Source organism: Pipra filicauda, unplaced genomic scaffold, assembly GCF_003945595.2.
Source record: "Pipra filicauda isolate LSUMZ 115617 unplaced genomic scaffold, ASM394559v2 scaffold225_size1262401_pilon, whole genome shotgun sequence".
NCBI lineage: Eukaryota > Metazoa > Chordata > Aves > Passeriformes > Pipridae > Pipra > Pipra filicauda.
The window spans coordinates 184,255-206,953 of record NW_024104338.1 but is presented as its reverse complement, the minus strand read 5'-3'; the positions used below and the strand labels follow the sequence as shown (position 1 = coordinate 206,953).

At 38.0% G+C, this 22,699-nt stretch overlaps 1 non-coding gene across 1 annotated transcript; it reads left to right on the top strand.

Moving 5' to 3' along the window:
* The first annotated feature begins 5,286 nt into the window (after positions 1-5,286).
* LOC113992885 lies at positions 5,287-5,394 on the top strand. The gene has a single exon (XR_003542395.1). It is a non-coding gene; the product is annotated as a U6 spliceosomal RNA (small nuclear RNA).
* Positions 5,395-22,699: the final 17,305 nt, after the last annotated feature.

Genomic DNA, 22,699 nt, shown 5'->3' with positions numbered 1-22,699 from the left:
TAATAGAGACATAATCAGTCCGTAGTCTGTGTTCAACTTCATCAAAACTGAGCACTACGTATGCATTCAACATTTCTGCAAACTACTTTTTCTTCTGTGTTATTATAACCTGTAAAATTCGTATTCAATCATAGAAAATCGTATGTAACTATAATTAACAGGATTATAAGTATTAAGTAAATAACTAATGCTTTCAGAAAATTTTATACATAATGTGGTTCAGAAAACTGAAAATAAAAAAAGAACTTTTCATCTGGTGTGCAAATGAATTAGAAAAGATTCTCTAAAAATAGTCCACAACCCAGATGTTATTACCATCAATAAATATCTTTCTGATATCACTATTCACTGTCTCAAATGCCCCTTATTTTTCCTGATAGAGAACCAGAAAGCCTATTCTTTGAACTGGGGTTGGTATGCTGTACTGAAAGAAACTTGCTATCTAATGAAGGACAGCTAGGAAAGTCTCGGGAGTGGCGCTGAGGGAGGTCACCTTTGTGGGGCTTCCTTTGGATTATGGAACCAGGTTGGTAAATCAGGTAACCTATGGAACAAGAGGAACATGTTGACACACATGTTTGGGGGCCTTGTACAGGATGAAGATGTAATCGGCCATTAAACAGTTATAACCAGTATTAATGAGCCATTAAAAGGAGAGGAAACCTTGCATTCCTGTTCTACTCCTCTCTGCTTTTTATCCTGTGAAATCTCAATGGATTTGGGTTGGGAATATTTACTTGTTAACCATACAGTTATCACAGACATGACATAGGTAATCCTAATACCAATGGCAGTCTGCCCCACAGAGCCCCCACATGACTTGTCAACTGCTTTTGCAGGCAACTGTGAGCAGTTCTGCCTGTACTCCCAAGTCAAACAGGACTGATCAGCTGTGTTAGTGAGTCATCCAAAAAGGCAATGGACAGGGTCTATTAAGTGAGTTTAGCACCACACTGTCCAGAGTCACACACACACACACACAAAGTTCCTTGTCAGTTTGAAACACAGGCAGAATAAGCTCATGACTTTCTGGCAGAGACTTTGTAGACACTCCGTTTTTACCACTCTCCTTTTCCCCCTGGTAAGCATGTATTATCCTGCTTGGAAATGTAAGGCATACTGAGATATACATCCTGGGCAGAGGAGAGACAAAGTTTTGACAGGCTCCTGGAAAGTGTGCTGTTGAATATTTGGAGAGTAAATAAGAACTCTAGTATCTTTCTCCCTTTTGAGAAGTGTTCATTTTGTCTATATATTTCAAAATCCAGTGCTCTAAATCTGTGGAGGCATGTAGTGCTTGCACAGAGCAAGAGATGCTTGGCTCTTAGAATGAGGCAGGTCATATAATCAAAACTGTGCTTTGCATACTGGAATTCCAATGAAAGTTTAGCATTAAAGGAGTCTAAAAATTAAATGTGCCTATGTACTTTAACCAAATCTTTGTGCTCCTCTGAGAATTTCATGTTTTAATACATTTTACCTCAGTAAACATAGATATTTGCCCAAATATCGCTGGGTAAGGATACCATTAAGAAGTGGTTTGTATTTCTGTTCATGGTATAGTCTGTCTTTTCCAATGGTAGTGGGTATTTTGGTGATAAAAAAATCTAATTGTTGCCACCTTCTGACACTAAATCACCACAATACCCTTCCTGCTCAGCTTGGTAGCAAGAAGGCACCCAGATGAACTGAGAGCCTTAGAGTGTTTGTTGCTACCCTAGCAGCTTCTGGCAGTCATTTGCAGTGCTTCTACATTAATTTCATAGTGCTAACACAGCTATGAATTTGATATGAAATTATGTTTAAAGTAAAATAATTCTCTTTGAGTTCAGCTCTCGTGTAAGAAGTACCTGAGCCCCTTGATTCAATCGCCTCAGTATGTCAGATTGCCTAGAGCTCATGATCAAATTGCTTTAATTCCCTTCCTTAAAGGTCATGTAAACATGTGTGCTTAGTGAATTAGATGCAAATTCAATTCCCTATTCACAAAGCTTCCTAGTTGAGTTCCCTACCTATCCCTCACATGCAAGCCTACGTCTGACAGCAGAATATTGACTTTTGAACTGTGGTCAAAGACATGATTAAACAAAGAAAACAACTGCACCATGCATTGTAGACAACACTGATAGAGGGAAGTGAAGCTACGTTTGTTCCAAATGGTGCTCATTGTAGAGGTTAATGAACTCACTTTTTAACATGATTGTTCCACGATTTTATTTGGTTTTTTACACTGTGTTTTTGTAGGGGTGGTATGCACTGAAGAGCAATGAGTAGATGTCTAGGTACCAATGCCTGGATTTTATTGGACATGTTACTGTAATTAAGGACAGCTTAAGCATCCTTCCTAACAACAAGGTATGTTAAAACAAAAAAATGGAAATAATGAATATCAGTTTAAAATCATCTCCATCAAAGACAAAATGAAACACACTGAACAGTTTACCATTTCAATAATAATAACAGAGCAAATTTTTTGATTCTGTCATTCCAGTTCATCTGTAAATAATGGCTTCATGCTGATATTCATAATTCTGCAAATAAAGTTATTACATTTATGATCTTATTGCTAGATCTTTCCTTATAAGTAATGCCTAATTATCTGCATACCATTATTCTAACTCTTATTACCGTAGTTTACTCCACAGATCTGTACAGCACAGTACCTTACCTCTGACTGGGGCTGGTGATGGAAAGAAAAAAACCAACACAGCCTCAGTTTTTCCCAGACATCTATTAATAGTTTTCTGGGAATAGTTGGTCTGAAATAATCCTGCATTCATTGTTTAGAACTTTTCAGCTGTGCCAGACCTGAAATCTGAAGATGGTAAGTCCCAAAAAGTCACCAGGTTTGTATCATAATTAGATTTGGCAAAGAATGAGATCTCAACTTCTATGTTTGCCTCTAGGTTTTCAAGCTCTAGGTTGCACATTTTCAAGAATTTTCAAGGACCAGAAGGACAAAAACATCTTTCAAGAATGTAAAAATCTCAGATGAAAACAAACAAACAAACAAACAAACAGAAACTACAAAGCAACAAGTCACCCACACCTGTTGTCATGCTCAGTAAACCATCAGATACAAGAAAAGCTGTGGGATTGTCTAGGGCAGACAATTCTCCAGAAGTACTTTGATGCTTACCACAGGCAGTATTTTTTCCAGGTGTATCACCCAACAGACAAACCTCGCTGTGGGAAGATCCACAGTTCTTGTTAGGCCTCAAGACTTCTCAAATTGCATGAAGTTACAGCACTGTTAGAAAGGAAAAGAGAAATTTCTTGGTACAATGTGATTTGCTAAGTGTCATGACAGGTCAGAATCATGAGGAAAAGGTAGACAGCAAAATATTTCTAGTGAAAGGGGCTGGCATACATGCAAATTCATCATTCTTATCAATAAACCACTCCCTGCAGGCTTACCAAAGATAAAGCATACAGCTACCTAATGGGTTCTGCATGAGATGAACCAGCACTCGTACCCTTAGGTCAGAACAAGACGAGTATCAGCCTTGAGGTCCCACTGGCATCTTGGTGTCTGCACTTCTTCCTTTCAGAAATAAATTAACAGCAATATTGGCCAGCAGATTTATTTTAAAAAAAAAAGTATCAGTAACTGGAATAAAAGACTACAGGGAATTAAACCTAACAGCCCATCTGAATAGTTAGTATCTTCTGCTAAAGTAAAATATTTCAAATGTTGAAACCCTTATGTTTTCTCACCTGAGAAGTTTAAAAAAATTAGTCAAGAAGCTCTCTGGACCACTAGAGTTAGTTTTCATTATCAAATCTTGGGAAAGAAAGGATATCTCAAAGAATTGCTGACTTGCCAAAGCAGTTATAGTATTTAAAGAAAATGGCCCAGGAAATGATATATCAGTTATTCTGATACTAATCTTAGGGGAAAAAAAAAGGAAGCCAGACAAATTCAGCACTCTATCAACAGGGAATTACATATTAAAAATAAAGCTATATTATTCAATGTAGTTTCAGAGAAAGTAGTTCTTGTCAAATTATCTTCTTGAAGGTTTTCTTACAAGATTATAGGTCTGGTTGACGAAGGTAGCTGTGTTGCTATGGTGTAATTAAATTTCACTAAGGCATTTGACATACTACACATGACATTTTGTTTTAAAATCCTGCATTACATGTAATTAACGGAGCACTCAAAATGTATACATTAATGGAAAGGTATTAATTATCTGGGCCATTACTAACAAGACACTGAAGGACTCTTGGTCCTAAACCATTTTAAACCCTTGTTTGAAAATAATCTGAACACTGGGTGTAGTTTGCAGGGGACACAAAGTTGATGCAATCAGGAGTCAGCTGTTACAGACTGTGCTGAATCACCTGGATAGGTGACCTGAATTCAGTGCAGGAGTTTGAACGCATTGAAATGCTGTGAACAGGCAGCCAAACGTTGCAGAGTGGAGATGCCAGCCCATGCCCCCAGAAGAAATGACCTGTGCATCTTTGGAAGCATGAAAAACTCACCCGAAATGGATGCAGAGGAGAAACCTAATCTTTGATGTTAGGCAAAATGAAGTAAGGTTGTATGGGTATGAGAGTGGTGCCAGAGTAAGCTCTGGAGAAATGAGTGAAGAAGAATAGGGGTGAGTTGATTATTTGTATCCTACAGGGAAATTTGAGGGGCCAGGGCAGCTGTGGGGAGAGGAGGTCAGAGAGGGGTAGCGAGGTGAGGAAGTGGGCAGTGCTGAAATGCAGCTCCTGGTGTCAGCCCACCCCTTACCCATCCTGCAGATGCCTGACCATGGCTACTCACAACTATCTCTATTCCCACAGCCGCCCTTAACTCTTCACCCTGCAACAGCTGGAGCGGGTAAGAGGGCTGGCAGCCACCACTGGGGCATCAGCATTTCTCTCTCTAAGGACCTTTCAAGGAGAAACAAATAATGTGGATCCTGTGGCTAGAGATTAAATGGTACTAGTGGTCCTTTCTGGCTTCAGATACCATGAATCACCCCACACTGCCTGGCTGGGCTTTCCTTCTTGGTTGAAGATCTACTGGGGAAAAAGTAGAGCTGATCTCTAATCTCTTGGCAAAACTCAAATGTCCTTGTAGGTCTGATAATCTTTGATTAATTTTGTGTTTCTTTGCCTGTTCAAACAGTATTTGGTATTTCCCAAGGAAAAAGAACTGGAATCACTAAAAGAACATAGGAACATGTTGCAAATGGGTATGTAGCAATCCTACTTAATAGTTATTTGCAATGGCCAGTATCTCCATGCTTAAGCTCTCCATGACAGTGAAAGTCATGATAATATTTTATATTTCACTTGGGCAGCACACATACTAAAATTGGAATGATACAGAGAAGATTAGCATGGCCCCTGCACAAGGATGACACACAGATTCATGAAGTGTTACAAAATTTTTTTGAGCCAGCAATGTACCCAGCAGGACTAGGAGAGTGATTGTCCCTCTGTACTGGACAGTGGTGAGGCTGCACCTTGAGTTCTGTGTCCAGTTTTGGGCCCCTCACTACAAGAAGGACATGAAGTGCTGGAGCAAGTCCAGAGAAGGGCAACAGAGCTGGCGAAGGTTCTAGAGTAAGTCCTATGAGGAGCGGCTGAAGGAGTTGGGGTTGTTTAGCCTGAAGAAAAGGAGGCTCAAGGGAGACCTTATCACCCTCTACAACTACTGAAAGGCGGCTGTAGCAAGATGGGGGTTGGCCACTACTCTTAGGCAACAAGAAACAGGACAAGAGGAAATGACCTCAGGTTGTACCAGGAGATGTTCAGGTTGGACATTAGGAATATTTTCTTCACTGAAAGGGTTGTCAAGCATGGGAATGAGCTGCCCAGGGAAGTGGTAGAGTCACCATTCCTGAAGTGTTCAAGAAATGACTGGACACTTAGTGCCATGGTTTAGTTGACATGGTGGTGTTTGATCAAAGGCTGGACTTGATGATTTCAGATGTCTTTTCCAACCCTAATGATTCTATGATTTTACTATCTATTTAGTTTAACACTTTATGTATCAGGAAAAATTTCAGGTTAGTGCATTCTCTTTAAACATTAAAGTATTTGTCCAACAGCTAATATTGAAAAAACACACCCTGAAATCCAGATCTGAAAGTCTTTAGAGCAGTTTCACTTAGTGCATAGACCAATTAGTTCACTGCTCCATGCTAAACCAAACCCTCAACCTGTTAGTTTTCAAAATCTGAACTTCAACATAATTTTATTAATAACCAGTACCTTTATAATATGTCAAATTAAGCCAAAATCCTTTGTGCAAGGGGCATACTGTTTGGATTTTAAAAATCCACGTGAAACTTGAATTTGTTGGTTAGAATCCAATACTAATTAAAATTCAACAGAATCCAACAGACCTTTGATAATTACATCAAAAGTTCATTTTCATTTGATGTGGATTGTCTATATTTCATTGTTACTCTCTTAAAAGTTTATTTATGTACAAAGAGTTAGAAAAGAGTATTAATATTTAAAAAGTGGAACTATAAGGGCAAACACTGATTCAGCATATGTTTTAATGTATTAAATGTTTGCTTTATTCTGCTTAAAACCATCACTTGAGACATTATTTTTTGCATAAAAAGAGATCTACAAAGATTCTTAGTAAAATATATTTCTAGTGGAACAAGAAGTTTAGCTTGTTTACTGGAGACTTGATTCAACAGCATTTGTTTAACAAGCTGGGCATTAAGGAACCACATCAGTCATATTTTCATTCCAAATTTGCCATTGGTTTACTGAGCAAAGTTCCTCCAGAGGAAAAAATCTGATTTCATAGAAGATCACACACACCAGCCCTAACAATCTGAGATGCTGTACTGAAAGTTGTCTGGAAATTCAGCATATTTTATGCAACTAAGTGCAAAGTGCTTTCCTCACAGCTGAGTACATGGAAAGCACAGAAGTATTATAAAAGAGAGAGATTACCAAAGATGTCTAGACATGAAGAAAGTATGACCTCAGTTAGAACACTCTGGTACTTACTTTCCCTTTCTAGAAAGGGATATACAGTGCTTCGTGATTCCAGTACGCAAGGCAGCGAGGTTTCTGAGCAGTTCGGCAAAAGTCCTCAATAGACTGCAGGTTGGGAAAAATTAAAAAGAAAAGATCTGAATGAAAATCACTGCTGAGAGAAAAATAGGAGGCAGCTACTTTTCATTCCATCGTGCAGATGGTGTTGATTGCATTTTAAAGGTATCCATATTAGAAAACAAACACAGCAAAACCGCCCGCAAAACCCCACCAACATTGTGGAGTTCCAATTATTTAGGAAGCATTTAAGTGGCAGTTGGCTGTGTAGCCTTACTGCAGACTCAATGTATACAGCAAACAGGAACTTTTTCTCAAATATTCTCAGTCCTCTACTTTGTTCTGATGAGACACCACCTGGAGTACTACATCAGATCCAAGGCCCCCACAAAGGAAGGACGTGTTGGAGCAAGTCCAGAGAAGGGCCACAAATATTAATACAGGGCTAGGGCGCCTATCCTGTGAAGACAAACTGAGATACTTGGGGTTGTTCAGCCTGGAAAAGAGAAGGCTCAGGGGAGACCTTAGAGCAGCTTTCCAGTACCTAAAGGGGCTACAAGAGAGCTGGAGAGAGACTTTTGGTGAGGATATTTAGTGATAGGACAAGGTGTAATGGCTTTAAACTGAAAGAATGTAGGTTTAGATTGCACATGAGGAAGAAATTCTTCACTGCAAGAGCTGTGAGACACTGGAACAGATTGCCCAGAGAACCTGTGGATGCCCCATCCCTGGAAGTGTTCAAGGCCAGGACTTTGAGCAACCTGGCCTAGTGCAAGATATCCCCGCCCATGGCAGGAGGGTTGGAACTAGATGATCCTTAATGTCCCTTCCAACTGAAACCACTCTATGATTCTGCTTTTCCATGACATATAGTTAGCAATTGATTTTTCACTTAATCTTGGATTCAGGGTCCCAGTCTTCCTTTCTTACATATTTAAATCTCTTACTATATTCAATTATTTTATATATTTTAATGGTACTCATTAAAATATTAGCTTATTGTACAGATGTGAAGTAGACTATGATTGTTGCTCTGCTGCTTCGAAGTCTAAGGATGGCACTGAGAGACATCTATTGACAGATGCGTTGACACTTTTTTTTTAGCGTAAGAAATTAACTGCAAACATTCTTTGTTTAATTTATTTCTAAAAAACCTAATCCATTTAGTTTGCTTGCTGATCACTTAACATATGTAACATCTCAGTGTATGGCTCAGTTTCAGTGTATGGCTCCTATCAGTTCCATTTGCGGTTATGTGTGCTGAGCCCATGTGCAAAAGGAGTATCCTAAACTGTGAGTTAGCTAGTAAGAAATGCAAAATTACCGGCTGACCGTCCTTGCGATATATGATGACTGCAACCAAGCAATACAGAAAAGCTCTGTGTGCTTTCTACATTGTCTCCTCAAGCTAACGCAGCTGCATGTAGCAGTCTGGCTGTAGAAGCTTCTGGTAGCCCTGGGGTTAACTCAGAGGGATGAATTCCCTTGTGCTGCTGCAGAATTGTTCCTGATGCCTGACCTGCTCAGTTATCTCTACATTATACACTTACCCACAGTAAACACACCCACAGTGTCAAAGACTGTAGTAGAACCTGTCTTGATTCTACGTGGGCAACCATTGTTTTGTTTTTAATCCCACAGTGTTTTTGTTTTGATCACACACCTTGAACTTCTGCAACGAATAGGGGAAGAGGTCTATAAAACTTCGTTTACAACACAGCTCCATTCAAAATACCATCCTGAGTCCCAAATTCAGACCGTGTTATGAGTGAGGTAAGGACACTGGTGAGAGAAAAAGTTATTGAATGTATACAAAATGTAATTAAATCCTGCATAATTGCTTACACAAAGAGCTGGTGAAGGCAAGAATGCAGGCTAATGTTCCTTTAATGTATTATCTTCAAATGTAGTGCCTTGGGGGGTTGTGTGTGTCTATGTAAACAAAGCAACAGCCAGAAATCCCAAATTATGGACAATACTGAACTCCTTAAGGTGGCAAAAGGCAAGTAGTTAAATTTGTTTTCATGATGTGTGATTACCAGGAGCCACAGCAGATTTCAGCAGGGGAAACCTACCAGAGAAGTCCTCTTGGCTGCAGATTACAAGATCTCTAAGGAGCTCTCTAGGAGTAGAGAAGGGTTATCAGAAAGAGATCACTTCCAGGCTGTGACAAACTTCTTGGCACAACCTAAAGGTAACTTTTCAGAGGTTTACAGCTAGTTTGATAAGATTTTCAGAAGGATATCATTAAGCACTTCTTCAGCAGTGAGGCTGAGCTTTTCTTAACCAGTAGGTTCTTGAGCCAGACCTTGAATGTGCCAAAACGTAACAGAGTAGTTTACACTCTAATAATCAGCAAAACAATATAACCTCTTAATCACAGTCCCAAAGATGGATGAAGTTTTCCAGGAAAAAACTTCATGTGCATGTCAGACATCTGAAATGAAAAACTACACCCTAAAAGCTACAAAGCTATCTGAAAGCAAGCAGCTCATAATTAGAATGCTTATCATCCAACACAGCAAAATAACCTTATTGGAAAGCCAGTTCAGTGAAACTATATTTTTCTTTAGTGTAAGGCAACAATTTTGATGACAATCTAGTCAGGAAAATGTCTCATCTCAGGATACTAACCAGTATCTGTGAAAGAAAAAGAAAAAAATATTAAATCCCCCTTCTTAGAGCGAGCCATAGTTATGCAAGTCTTACATTTTCATTGGGTAAGGTTTTGTGTAGAGGGGTTTGCAATTATATTTTTAAAACTAAATTGCACCTCAACATGTAAAGGAGCATTTAAAGGGTAGTTTTAAAAAGTCAAGAAGATCAATGCCTAGCCTCTTGAACTGGGAAATATTTAAAAACTAACTACTGATGATTCTGCCCATGCAAGCTCATGTAACTCATTTATTTGTTGCTACACAAAAGAGAACTGATGAGAACGACATAGGTTTAAAATACAATTCTCAATAAATAGAAATGAGGGAAGGTATTAATATCTCCCTCAAATATGTATATTTACCTTTAATATTAGTGTTCTTTATCTTTAATATTAGTGTGATTTCCATTTGTGCATGATAAAAGGATCAACATTCGAATTCTAAGGGTTAAATCTCGACATGGTTTCTTATGCTCACAAATAACTGTGGCAACAGTTTTGTAGAGCATGTTATTTGATAACACACAGACATTTAACTATCAGATTAACAGGTACATTGATGTATGTAGATGTTGACATATCCACATTTGCACCCATAATTACTTGCAGATGTGGACTAGGGGCACAAAAATGGCCATATTTTAGATACTACTCCTCAAGTCTACAGCATATTTTTATTCTAAAGCGATTTTTTTATGAGATTTTTTAAAACACTCAGATTCCAGTTAGGTTTGTGGCCCTAAATCAGGCAGGTACTTTTTTAAATTTCACCTTGAAAGCACACTTGGAATTGTCACATTTTGAATACACGCAAGAATTCCATCTACCTTTTCAAATTAACAGTCTCAGCCTTTGACTTTTTTAGCTACAGGAAGGTTATTTTAAGACATTTCCTCCTGCACTTAGAGGTTTTTCTCTCTCTTACTCTGCCCCCCTTGGAGCTCTTCAGCTCTTCTGTCTAATCACAGAGTGTTCTTCATGGTGCTCCAGTGACATGCAAAGCAAGAGCAAGCAAACAAAAGCTGTTTGGGTGCATCATCGTATTTCTTATAAATCAGGGAGAAAAAACAGAGAAGTAGCTCATTTATTTTACTACACTAAGAAACCAAAGAATCAGGAGATAAGCAGGAAGGTAAAAATCCTCCAAAATCTATCCTATAAATTAGGATCAAAGTGAAGGTCCATGGCAGAGAAGACAACAGAGTAATAATGGTGACAGTGCTGCAATGTTTTTGCAACGGTGCTGAACTATATTAAACACCAAGACAATGGTGATTTTATGGCCCCATGGAATGGCAAAGAGACATTCTACAATTATAAATAAATCTGCTTATTCATACAATGGTAGTCTATTCTACCTCTATCAGATACTTCTAACTGTTAGAGAGTCAGTATAATTACTACTGTTTGAGAAATGAGGTGCCTAAAAGCCTTCATCATGCCTCTGAAAATAGGTCAGCTTTCACTTTGGTGCTTTACTAGAAGCTTCACTGGAAATCTCAGGAGTTCCTTGGGAAAGCCAAGAGCGGCAACCAGTTGCCACCAGGTAAGGTGACTTCTGTGTACAGATGCCAGGTGAAAGAAACAAATATTCAGTGATAACTCCTAAATGTGTCTCAGACTATCTACTGTAAGTTCTGTCCTGCATGCTTTCATCCATTCTGCTTACCTTATGACAACAAACCCAAATGGATTTGATCTGCACCTAATCAGCCACCAAATGATAGAACCTAACACAGCTGCATGGGCCACAGGTTAACTCAGAAAGTTGTTTTCCTAAAGGTGCCACATAAATTGGATGCAATACAACGGATGACACTAAAGGACACTGGTGTCATTGTTCATCCCCCACCTTCCCATCATCACTGCACTGAAATGTCTGAGAGCCTGATTTCTTTTTTGTAGTATGGTGTAAAGTTAGGGGCAATTTTCATAGCAAATGAATATGGAATCATGATATGAGGCAGTTTGGCATAATGCCAATGCTTATTATGTAAGACACAGCTTCAGGTCATAAGATTTTCTTCTATTGTGCAGGCTGACAAGGTCCTAGAAGTGCCGCAGAAGAAACACATAAAGGAAATTCATCTCTGGTTTTTACCTGCCAATCAAAGTTAGGATAATGTTCTCAACAGCAGCTGAGTGTCTGTGCTGCAACACTTGTGTTACAGTCAGAATCAAAGTAGAAAACGTTTTTGACCGACAGTGGTCTAAGAAGATATTAAAGCCAAATGGCCCCTGGAACTGACCTAAAACAGCCACTGAAACCTTCTCTCCTTTGCACAGGTGGCAGATGACATTCTTTATGGCCCATTCAGTACAACAAATAGAAAGAAGAGAGACATAAAAAAGATAAAAATTAAAACCAAAATACTTTAGCACTGAGGGGAAAGATAAAAGCAAGAGAAAGCAAAGTGCAAATGCTAGATGTTAGTCATATTTCTTACCACACTGTTGAATATGTTGAGATATTATGGTGATAACTGTAGCAAAAGAATCCATCAGAGCAAGGGTGGACTTGTCCATGCAATTGTGGTATTTCTACGTTCAACCTTCTCAACATGTAATGCAGTTGCACCTTCCACCATTGCAATTAGTTATTTCATAGGTATGTTATGAAACTAACAAATGCTTATACATTATTTTGTGTTCCTCAGAGAGAGGGAGGATTTTGAGGTACACCCCTTACAGATGAAATTAAATGTTCTAGAGATAAAAATACTAAAGAACAGCACCTTCAATGGAACCTAGATATTCAAGGACGCACAGTCTTTAAAAAAAAAGAAGGTTTGAGCTCTAAATGCAGTGTGTGAAGCTGAAGAAATACAAAGAGTATGGCAATATAATAACTTTTTTGGGTCAGGATCATTTTGTGGAAGGATGGCAAGCTAAATTTTCTAGAATCAGAAAATAACATAAAAACAGAACCTAGCTGAAATACTTTCTATTAAACTCCTTATATGAGTTAAGATTTTGTATAAAAGCTGGTCATAAAAAACAAACATAAATCAAGCAAATAGAAACTGATGCCACTTAAGATAAAGTGATTAAAAAATCAGATGTTTAACTAAGTATTTACAATTCAAAAGGGCAAGCTTTGATGAACTAATGAAAATGTTTAATAAAGTCCATTAAGATGAGAATCCCAAATATTGAATGTTACAGAACATTTTACCTTAAACTAGAGGAAATTGTGAAAGAACTCTCAATGACCTTAAAGGTATAACCACCCCAAGAAGGCTGTTAGGAATAAGTAGGAGAAACCTAAATAAAAGATTTATCAGGAAAAAAAGATATGAATTTAGAAATGAAAGATGAAACTTTAAATTGTCAAAATAGAATCTAAGTTTGGCCTTGAAGAAGATGTTGAACCATATGGTATTTCCTTTTTGAGCTTTATAAATTGAAACTAAAAGGCACAAGGAAAGAAGTAGGGCAGCTTTGCAGTCAAGGTAAAAGAGAGATTAAAGATAATCTAGGTGTGGACAAAAATGAAACAAATTTTGCCTCAGGTTTCAAAAAGGACAATTATGTTGATTCGGGAGGAAAAGCAGAATGTTTCATGGCAGCTTTCATTTACACGCCCTTGTTATCTCAACTGTGGTGGAAACAGAAGTCATGAGGCTTAATGCACTCAAGTCAGGAGGATTAGGTGGTCTCCCTTTCAGGATTTATGAGAACACACCTTTCAAATCAGACGCCAAATACTGTGCCTACGGTTAAATGGGGAGAAACTAATCAGGCATCTGTAAGCCTGTAACTCTGTACATTGCTTTAGGACAGATTTTGAAGGAAAAGATATTTAAAGACAATTTAATAGGATGTAAAACAACAGGGATTTAATCAAATGTAGATCAGCCGAGACAAAGTTTCTAGACAAAGGAAGTGCACTGGATTTCATATATCAAGACTTCAGGAAATGGTGCCAACTATGAAGCTTGTAATTTAAAATCAAAGAAAGGAATGAAGAATCTGTGATGTTGAGTATGAAACTGTTAAGCAATATTGGTGAAGGAACTGGAGATGGGTTACTGGTAGAGTTCTTCAAGACTCAGTATTGAAACAGGTGAAGATTAGTATTTTCATATCTCATTTTTACTCAGGAAGCAAGAGAGTGAAATACCCATTTGCTTATACTTCTCAATTTGATACTTTTATCAGTAGAGGACAACTAGGATATCATATAAAAGAGCAGCGTATTCTTGAGGAGTGATGAGATAGCAGCTCATGACAGAAAGCTCTACTCTAAAATGAGAGCTCTTTAGCTGAGAAAGATGTAAAAGGCTCTGAATAGATCAGCTAATTGCAGTGAAGACTTCCACAGTTTATGGTCGAATTAGATTTATTTCTAGAACACCCTGGGCATTCTATGAGGTCTTGCAGTACTTTCAAACTTCTTGTTATACATGTTCAAGAATTATTAATTAAAACTTAACTGCAGAGAAGAGGTACTAAAAGATCATGTTGGTAGGACCCATGCTGACTGAAAGAGCACCTCCAGGTTAGGAGAAACAAGACTGAAATGTGATGCACTTTATATCTGTGAGTACAGATAGGTTAAACATTAGGAAGTACTAGATTCTTAAGGATAGTGGTTTTGATGAAAGTTGACACAATGGGAATAAACTGATGAAGAACAAATTTTACCTGAACTTAACAGCAGGTTTCTACTAACAAAGAAAAAAACCCCTACTAACTTTGTATTTTAAGTAAATATTTCAACATTCTTATGCAATAAATTCTTTGACCAACAATTGTAATGACTGAACTCCATAATTCTTGCTACTTCTGTTTTCCTAAATGGTCATAAATATCTTAACTATTTTAATTCACAGGTCTGAAAGCCTAGTATCACCTAGTTCAAACCCAAGAATCACACATTTCTTGTTTACACACCTACCCATCTGGAGGCTTTTACATCAAAAATCCTTATCATGAGAACTATGTCTGGTGCAGTGAAAACACTGTAACTTTATTTCATTTACCTTCTTTCTGGCTGAACATCACACTGAGGAACTACTTATATGACTTTTATTAATGTATGTCTTCTAAATCTTCAAACCTAAAGTTCACATGGTTATCTAAAAATCATCGGATTTGTGCAGAAATTTCACACGTTGAAAGTCTATAAATGTAAACTTTCAGGAAGAAGGACCTGGGATTTGCTCAGAATTTCCCGTAAACTAAACAAAGTAACACACATTTCAACTCACTTCAGTAAGCTCACTCACACGTAAGTCTTCTTTCTCCCACTAGCTTCTTAGTCCAGGCTGCCTCTTCCCCAAACCGTCTGACACTTTCCCTTATTTTACACCACACATCCCTCTAGGTTTATTTTCCCCCAAAGCCAATTAATAACATCTGCTTGTCACTACGCTGCAGAGTCCCTGCAGCTTCCCTGCACCCTGAATTTTTTAGATGAGTCAAGGACTTTCTAGATTTATTTCCTCTGTCAGAAAGCAAGATTATAACAGATATTTAGGTCAAATCTTATGTTATATTAGTATAACTTGCTGACATAGTACTGCATACAGTCAGGCTTCTGCAATTTTAAAAGGAAATAGCCTGGAAACTATTATAAAATGGAAAAATCTTAACTTTATCTTCCTTGAAATTCATGACAATAGACTTCACCATTTCTAGAATAATATGTCCTATATATCGTGGCTTAAATGGATCATTCCAAATTTCAATTTTCTCTGTTCTCAGTCACCTATTCAGTCTCATTTCTATACTGTACTTGGAATTTTATCTTCTGTCCTTTTCTACAGTCTTACAAATGCAAACAAATTGTAGAAATTAGCAGATTTAATTATCAGAAAAAAAAAATGTGATATTTCCTTAAAAAACTCTCTTAATAGTGGTGAAAACTTTGTATGTAAACTTAACCCTCCTCACAAACCAAAACTAAAACTAAAAAAAAAACCCTAAACCAAAATAGCAAAAAAAAGAAGACAGTTTTCTCAAGTTAAAAATGTTTGTTCTTAATTTACTCTGTGCTGAAAAATTCCAATTTCTTTATTCGCTCTGATATGATACTTAGAAGAATTTGGAAGTTATAGTGTTCTCTATCCAGAAATAAAAATATAGTTAATGATATTACATGTGCATGATCAGTTGTGTGTTTTGGAGCTGCACCTTCTTTTAAAAATTATTTTGGTCACTATTTTCTAATTCCTGTCCATGGAAAGCCAGACATAGAGTGTCAGACTGGTGAAAATCACACTGGCTACTGAGAAAGAAAAAATTCCAGTCACAAAATTAAACTGGCTGCAGGAGTCAAAAGGGAGAAGTGGTGTGGCAGTGAGGTCTGTCAGTGGCAGAAACCATGAGAGGGAGACATGGAGAGCTGACCTGACCACCTTGCTCAGCAGTCTGAGGAAACCATTATGCTCTGGCTAAAGAGACATAAGTATGAGGAGGTGAAGAAATCCAACACAAAAAATGAAGCAGAGAAAGTTAGCAAAGCTGAGAGTAAAAAACTCCCCAGGTCTGCAACATCACCTGTCTGTTAACAGCTGAAGCACTCCCCGAGTGCAGTGGCAGTGATAACTGGCTGGCCTTTCAGAAGTGAAGGTTGTCTTCCTCAGGAATAGGAGGGAACTGAGAAAGAATTGTTTTTTTTCTTATCGGTTCTGTTGTCCATTTCCTTTTTGCTTTATGGGCCTTAAATTTTTCCTATTCCATTTCAGTCCCTTCTCTTTTAAGTTCCCCCTCTTCTAGCTACAAGGATGAGTGAAAAAGAATCACTGAAACAAGGATACTGAGCAGATGGGATGATTTGACAGTTTGGAAATTATTAAAAAAGTTCTTTCTGCTATAGCCAGATATATAGCTATAAAATCTGGTGTTGTCAGATGTGATTTTTTAACTTTGAAAAAGTTTGTTTACAGTCGTCCTCAAATCTTCATGCTTAGAAAAACTAACTCCAGTCAGTGAGTAAAAATAATGATTTATCCGTGACCTAATCAGCAATATTTACCCACCTCTACTAAGCAATCTGGACTGCACAAAAGCTGTATGGATGTGGAAATGAAAACACCAAAGTCTGGATGTCTGTTCATGCTCTAAATTCAGACGCACTCAGGAATTCTGTAGGGTCGCAACTGGTAAGCATGCATGTTTCATCAGCTGCAGAATGGGGATGGAGCATTCTAAAGGATTACTAGTTTTATGTGCTACTTTGACAGAACAATTGTTATACGTGTCAATCAGTAATCCAGTGGTGTTTTATAGGCAATCAGTTTTGTGATATTTATTCATTTCCTCCATCCCCTGTCTAAGCAGCTTAGGGAATTTCAGTGGAAAAAAATGAGAAAACTATGAAAAATGCATAGTTAAGCATTCAGTCACGAAACACTGAAGTAAAGGTTTAAACAACCTAAATAAAACTAATATGTATTCTTGGCATATGGATCAAGTCCAAATCTGAGACAACATATTTCATTTCACCGCACAACAGTACAAATCTAGTTTCAAGGAACAATATCTGTAAGAAAAAGCTGCTGTCATAATTTCTTAGAGTTGTCCTTTCTTAAAAAAAAATGTTCTAATTAATAAATATAATGGAGAATGTTGGTTCTATGAAGTTTCTCTCAAAAGAAAACATTTAAAACCAAATATCATGCTAGGAAAAATTGGCATGCATTAATGAAGCTTGCTGTGTAGTGATGAAATGACCATTTCCACCCCATTTCCAAGAAGAGGGAGTCTGGTTTACCAAACTATCTAGGTCTACATCCTTGCCACCAAAAATATTACAGCAAGATGGCTGGTATTTTTCTGTCCAGACCTGGGTGGGTTTGATGGTCATAGAAGATTCATAAGAAAGTATTCTCTAATCTGTTGTTGCCCTCACATCTGCCTTCATAGTCACCCCATACATCAGAGGAAAGGCAGAGGAAATGGTTATTCTGCCCAGCGTGGGTTGCTGTTGAATAGCTCAGCGAGGTGTCCAAACCAGACCTATGAACTGAGATGGCCTAATGTGCCCTGTGAGGCCATGGATCATTTCTACTGCATAAGGCCTCCACTGCTGCATTTCTTTCAGCTTTGCAATCTGAATCTAGGAGTAAACTAAATCACCTGAAAATAATTCAGGCATTGATGTATGCAGCTTGCTCATGGGCTGAGAAGCAACAAGGACACTACTCTGTTCTCTCTTTAAATCTCCTTTAAATCACCTCAATTATTAAAAAAGAATCACAACAGTGAGCTAATATAATTTGAATGGTTTGGCTTTTCTGTTGAATAAAATGACTATGCACACACAGAGATGTACAAATATATACACCTATGCAAATTCAGAGAGAAGCTGACACATCCTTTTACCTTTTGTGAGAGAATCATTAAGTTTTATGTGCAGACACTTCTGTTTTAAATCATGAAGCTAGCAGCAGAACTACTTGGCTTTTACAAAGTCTTGCTTCGGCCCTCAACCTTCAAATAAAATACTAATTGCTGATGCTTTCAGTACAGAATCACTTTATTAATCCCAGATACTACTCCCATATATGAATGCATTATGCCTCAGTTCTGGAATTCATTAACTGACCTAGTTAATTTGATCCCTAAAAACTCATAATTAGGAATATGTAAAATAGGTTGAAAAAATATGTTGCAAGCAGAAGTTACCTGAACAGTGAGTATATAAACCTTCAGTAAGACTTGTTCCTGAGGTTTTTCTTTTTATCTTTAAAAGGCTTTAGAAAGTTTGTACTAAAAAGGAGTCAGGGAGAGGGAAATGTGTGAAAACCAAGGAGAGTAGATAACCTTTGATGCCAAGTTAATTTCATTTATCCATGGGACCTAATCTAATTCAAAAACTCCACTGATATCTGTCAGAAAAGCATGTGCAGCAAAACAGGCTGCAGTCAGGGAGAGAAAAAAAAGTTCCTAAAAATACACCCAAAAAAGGCCTGAAGTTGGCTCTTTATAATCCCAAATTGCACTTTAAAGTGTCACAGCTTTGTCTTGTATGCCAGGTGGGGTACCTGTTAAGAGAGAAAGATCTTCCACCTCGGAGGAGAGCAGACATCCTTGGTGTATGCAGCACCCAGAGGAAAAAGACGTTTGAGAAGGTGAACCACTGAATATGTATATGTTTTATTAAAGCATTTCATTTGGAAAGTTTTTGCAGCATTCACACAGATTGAATTTTAGGGAGGAAGTGACTCTGCAATCAGTGCCTGGCCTGCTCTACTGTCAGAGGAAATAAGTGAAACTAAAATGAAGTGATAATATACTGTAGGAAATTTAAGAGAAAGAAAGACAGAGGAAAAATAGCAATCTGGGACCATACAGCTGATCCCCAAAATAGACACAATGACTAGTGCCAAACTAGCTGCCAAAACCAGTAGAATGTAAAATTACCTAATACCTATGTCATGTTTACTTTATATTTACATTGGGGAACGGACTCCCCAACAGACACAATACTCAACAGTATTTTTGTTCACTGTCACTATCATTATCCACCATCTGCTCTGCCAAATTTCCTTTCTGTTCTTTTTTGTGCATTCATCAGCACAGTAGTAAGTAACTACCTTAATGACTGCAGCATATTGCCTCTGGATTAGCAGCAGATATTGTACTGCTCCTGACTTATGGACAGAGCTGTAAGTAGGAGACCTGGCAGGGGGTTCCATTTAAAATCCGTTCCCCTTTACAAAAAGAAACACAGTAACTAGGAAATTTTTGTCCCAACTTGCTAGCAGGGATGTGATCTATGGTTTGGTTAAAAAAAAAAAAAAAAAAAAAAAAAAAAAAAGAAAGTACCTCCATCTGTGAAATTCAGTGAAGTACCTGCCAGCTCCACAGAGATGGCTGAATTCTGACAAGATGTCTTAGTGTGATGGGTAGCCTGAAATACTGGCAGAGAGCTCTGCTTACTTTGCTCAAAACCGCAGATAAAGAAACCACAGCTTTGAGAAAAGGGCAGCTTTTGAAAAGGACACGTGTTTACTGAGTGAACCTTGTGGGTTAATACGGTGACCCACAAGCACAAGAAGGCCTTTTTGTCTATGTAGTGTGTGGGTAGATGTAGCAGTGGGTAATCCAATCCTGGCACATCTTAACTTATTCTTTGCTTGAAGCAAGTTCTCCAAAACTTATCTCAGTGCTCTTTTTTTGTGTGCTGAGCAGACTTTTGTTGCTGAGCTTGGTCAAGTAGTGAAAAAGTAGGCAGGGGTGTCTTTTTCTTTCTAAAAAACTAAAAAAACCAAAACACCCTTTTTAAACATCTTGCACCAAGATAGGGGAAGGCAGAGGATGGGAAGAAGCTGAACAAATGAAAAAAAAAAAAAAAAAAGAAAAAAAAAAACAAACTAGAAGAGCCAAAGGAAATTTGGACTGGAAAGCTTCCTTAGGAGTATGATGGAATAAGGAAATATAGCAGAAAAAAAAAATATAAATTTAAAATATATTATGGAAAGTTTCCTACTAAAAACACATTCAAAAACAATTACTTCTGATTCACAAAGAGAGAAAAAATGAAGTGATCTTAAGCTTCAGGGATCCTAGGATGGAGTGCTGCCAGGCTGTTTGAATGCAGGCAGCTTCAATGCAGCCCAGACAGGCAATGGACTAAAAGGCTTAGGAGCCTCATTCGGTTCCCACTAAATTCAATAGCAAATTTGGACTTTGAAACAGGCATGAAGTGAGCACTGTATGTAACAATCAAGGACAGCAGTAGTTAGCAATGGCGTGAGAGCTTTGTTAATATACCAGTGCCTGGATCTGTCGGTGAGATGTGCATTCCTCCTAGATAACTGTCCCTGGGGCTCATTCCACCAACCCATGGAAATAAAATCCACAGTAAAAGAAGGACCAGAACCCAAAGCTTGTGACTATCAGCATGAAATAAACTGGTGCCATAGTGACACTTTCTTAGGCTTTCACAGCCCAGAGCTGTGACCTGACTACATCAGCACTAATAGGGAAAGATGAACCAGAAAGGATTTCCACTCTTCTACAACTGTGCTAATACATGCTGATTTGGAAAGTACAACACGTTTCTTGATTTTAGCTGCAGAATAATTCCAAACTCATGCCAATCTACTCAGTAAGTCTATGGCTTGGCTGAAAGCGTTTCTCAAGTTTTAAAATGTCCATTTATTGTAAACACATAAGAAGTGAACTGGCACCGGCCTGTATGGGCTGCAGAGTTTTCCAGGCAGTCTGCTTCAGGTATGTCTTTAATGATTAAATCACATATTACAAAATGTAAAAGCAAATATTGCTACAGGATTATTATCCAAGAATTAGTCTTCTCTGTACAGTAGCTTTTGGGGAGCATTTAGGATTGTGTGTTTTCTCCCATTACCAGTGATAGGAAGTTGTATGCTACTACTTTTGTTCTCTTGAAAGACACCCTTTGATATATTTGGTGCTTACATATACATATATATAAATATATATGCTTATGTTTTTTTTTTTTTTTTTTCATGCAGTATGAAAGGAATTGTGCTATTATAAACTATAAAATATGGTCATTGGCTAAACCTCCAAAATTAGAGTGTCTCAGGAGTTGAGATACCCAGCCCTGAGATTCCTTCTAGGGGATCTAATTTCATAGGGAGGTGCATTAACTGGACAACTGCAAATGAAGAAAACTATTGATCACATGGGGTAAGACAGAGAGTCTAGAGAGGTGAAATGCATACTCTCTGAGTTATCACAGCAGGAGGTAAAGCTCATACTGACGTTGTGAGCGAGTCTAAGTGGCACAGCTCAGAAGTATGTGGTGTCAGCTCATGGAAATGCACTGGGAGGAGGTTCAAGGAGGAAGTCTTGCAAAAAGCAGGTCCCTTAGCATTAAGAGCTTTTAAAACCAGCAGGGACTGTTTAAAATAAATCCTCTAGTTTATAGGCAGTGAACATGAAGGTCTCAGGCGGGTGTAATATGAGCATGGCTGCTCAATCCTGAGAGTGAACATGATGCTGCATTCAGGACTAGATGTAGTTTTGATGTTTTTCTCAGAGCTAGTACTGGAAGCAGCAATTCACTTTCTCCAGAGAGAGAAGTGGAAGGCATTTTAGCAGCCTGAATATAGTTGTGCACAGGGCCAACAAAAATGGCAGGATAGATTTGAAAAGTCCTCATGGAGTTGTTTTTATGCACACAGAACAGCAGCATTTAGGTCCATATCATAAAGGAATAATGAATGTTTGAATGTTTTTTTGGAACGTCTGACTGCAGAGAAGAGAGATAGTAGTACTCTTGTGGGTCCTTTGTCCTTGTAGGTGTAACTTGAAAACTTGAATGATTAATGTCAGCTTCAGCTATCTTAAACCAAACCCACAAAGCCTAAGACAGTCCTTCTTTTTAATGACTTTCTGAACTTCAGCAGGGTCATATGCACTTTGACAGCAGGAAATTGTTATGCAGGTATATTTCTGAATTTTCCTAGTATCAACACTTATGTGCATAGTTGAGAAAGAGATTCCGTTTACACTTCTTGAAAAAAGAGAACATTATCACAATTTCTTTTTAGTACAACTGCTCAGGGACAGCTTTGACAATATATTCAGGAATTTAGAAGTTGTAACAGAGTCTGCAGAAGCACTCCAGTTAGAAAGGCCTTGTGCCTCATTAACAACTCATTCGTCAAATTTTTGCAAATGTTACTCTACATCATGAAAACTGGGACACTGAAGAGGGGTGAGAGTGTACACCCATAGTCATAGTTCAGCACAAGTCTAATCCTCTTCTTAAAACTAAAGTATGCTAGTTTTAAGAGAAAATTTAAGAAAACTGACTGCTGTAAGATATCCAAATTCTTACTCAACAGACGAACCTAGTCTAGCTCGTGATCCTAGCTGAATGCCAGAATCCCACCAAAGACATTCTATCACTCCCTTCCTCAGCTGGATGGGGAGAAAAAATACAACAAAAAGCTCATCAGTCAAGATAAGAGCAGGGAGAGATCACTTAGCTGTTACCATCATGGGCAAAACAGGTTCAACTCGGGGAAATTAGTTTAATTTACTTAAAATCAAAGCAGAATAGGATAATAA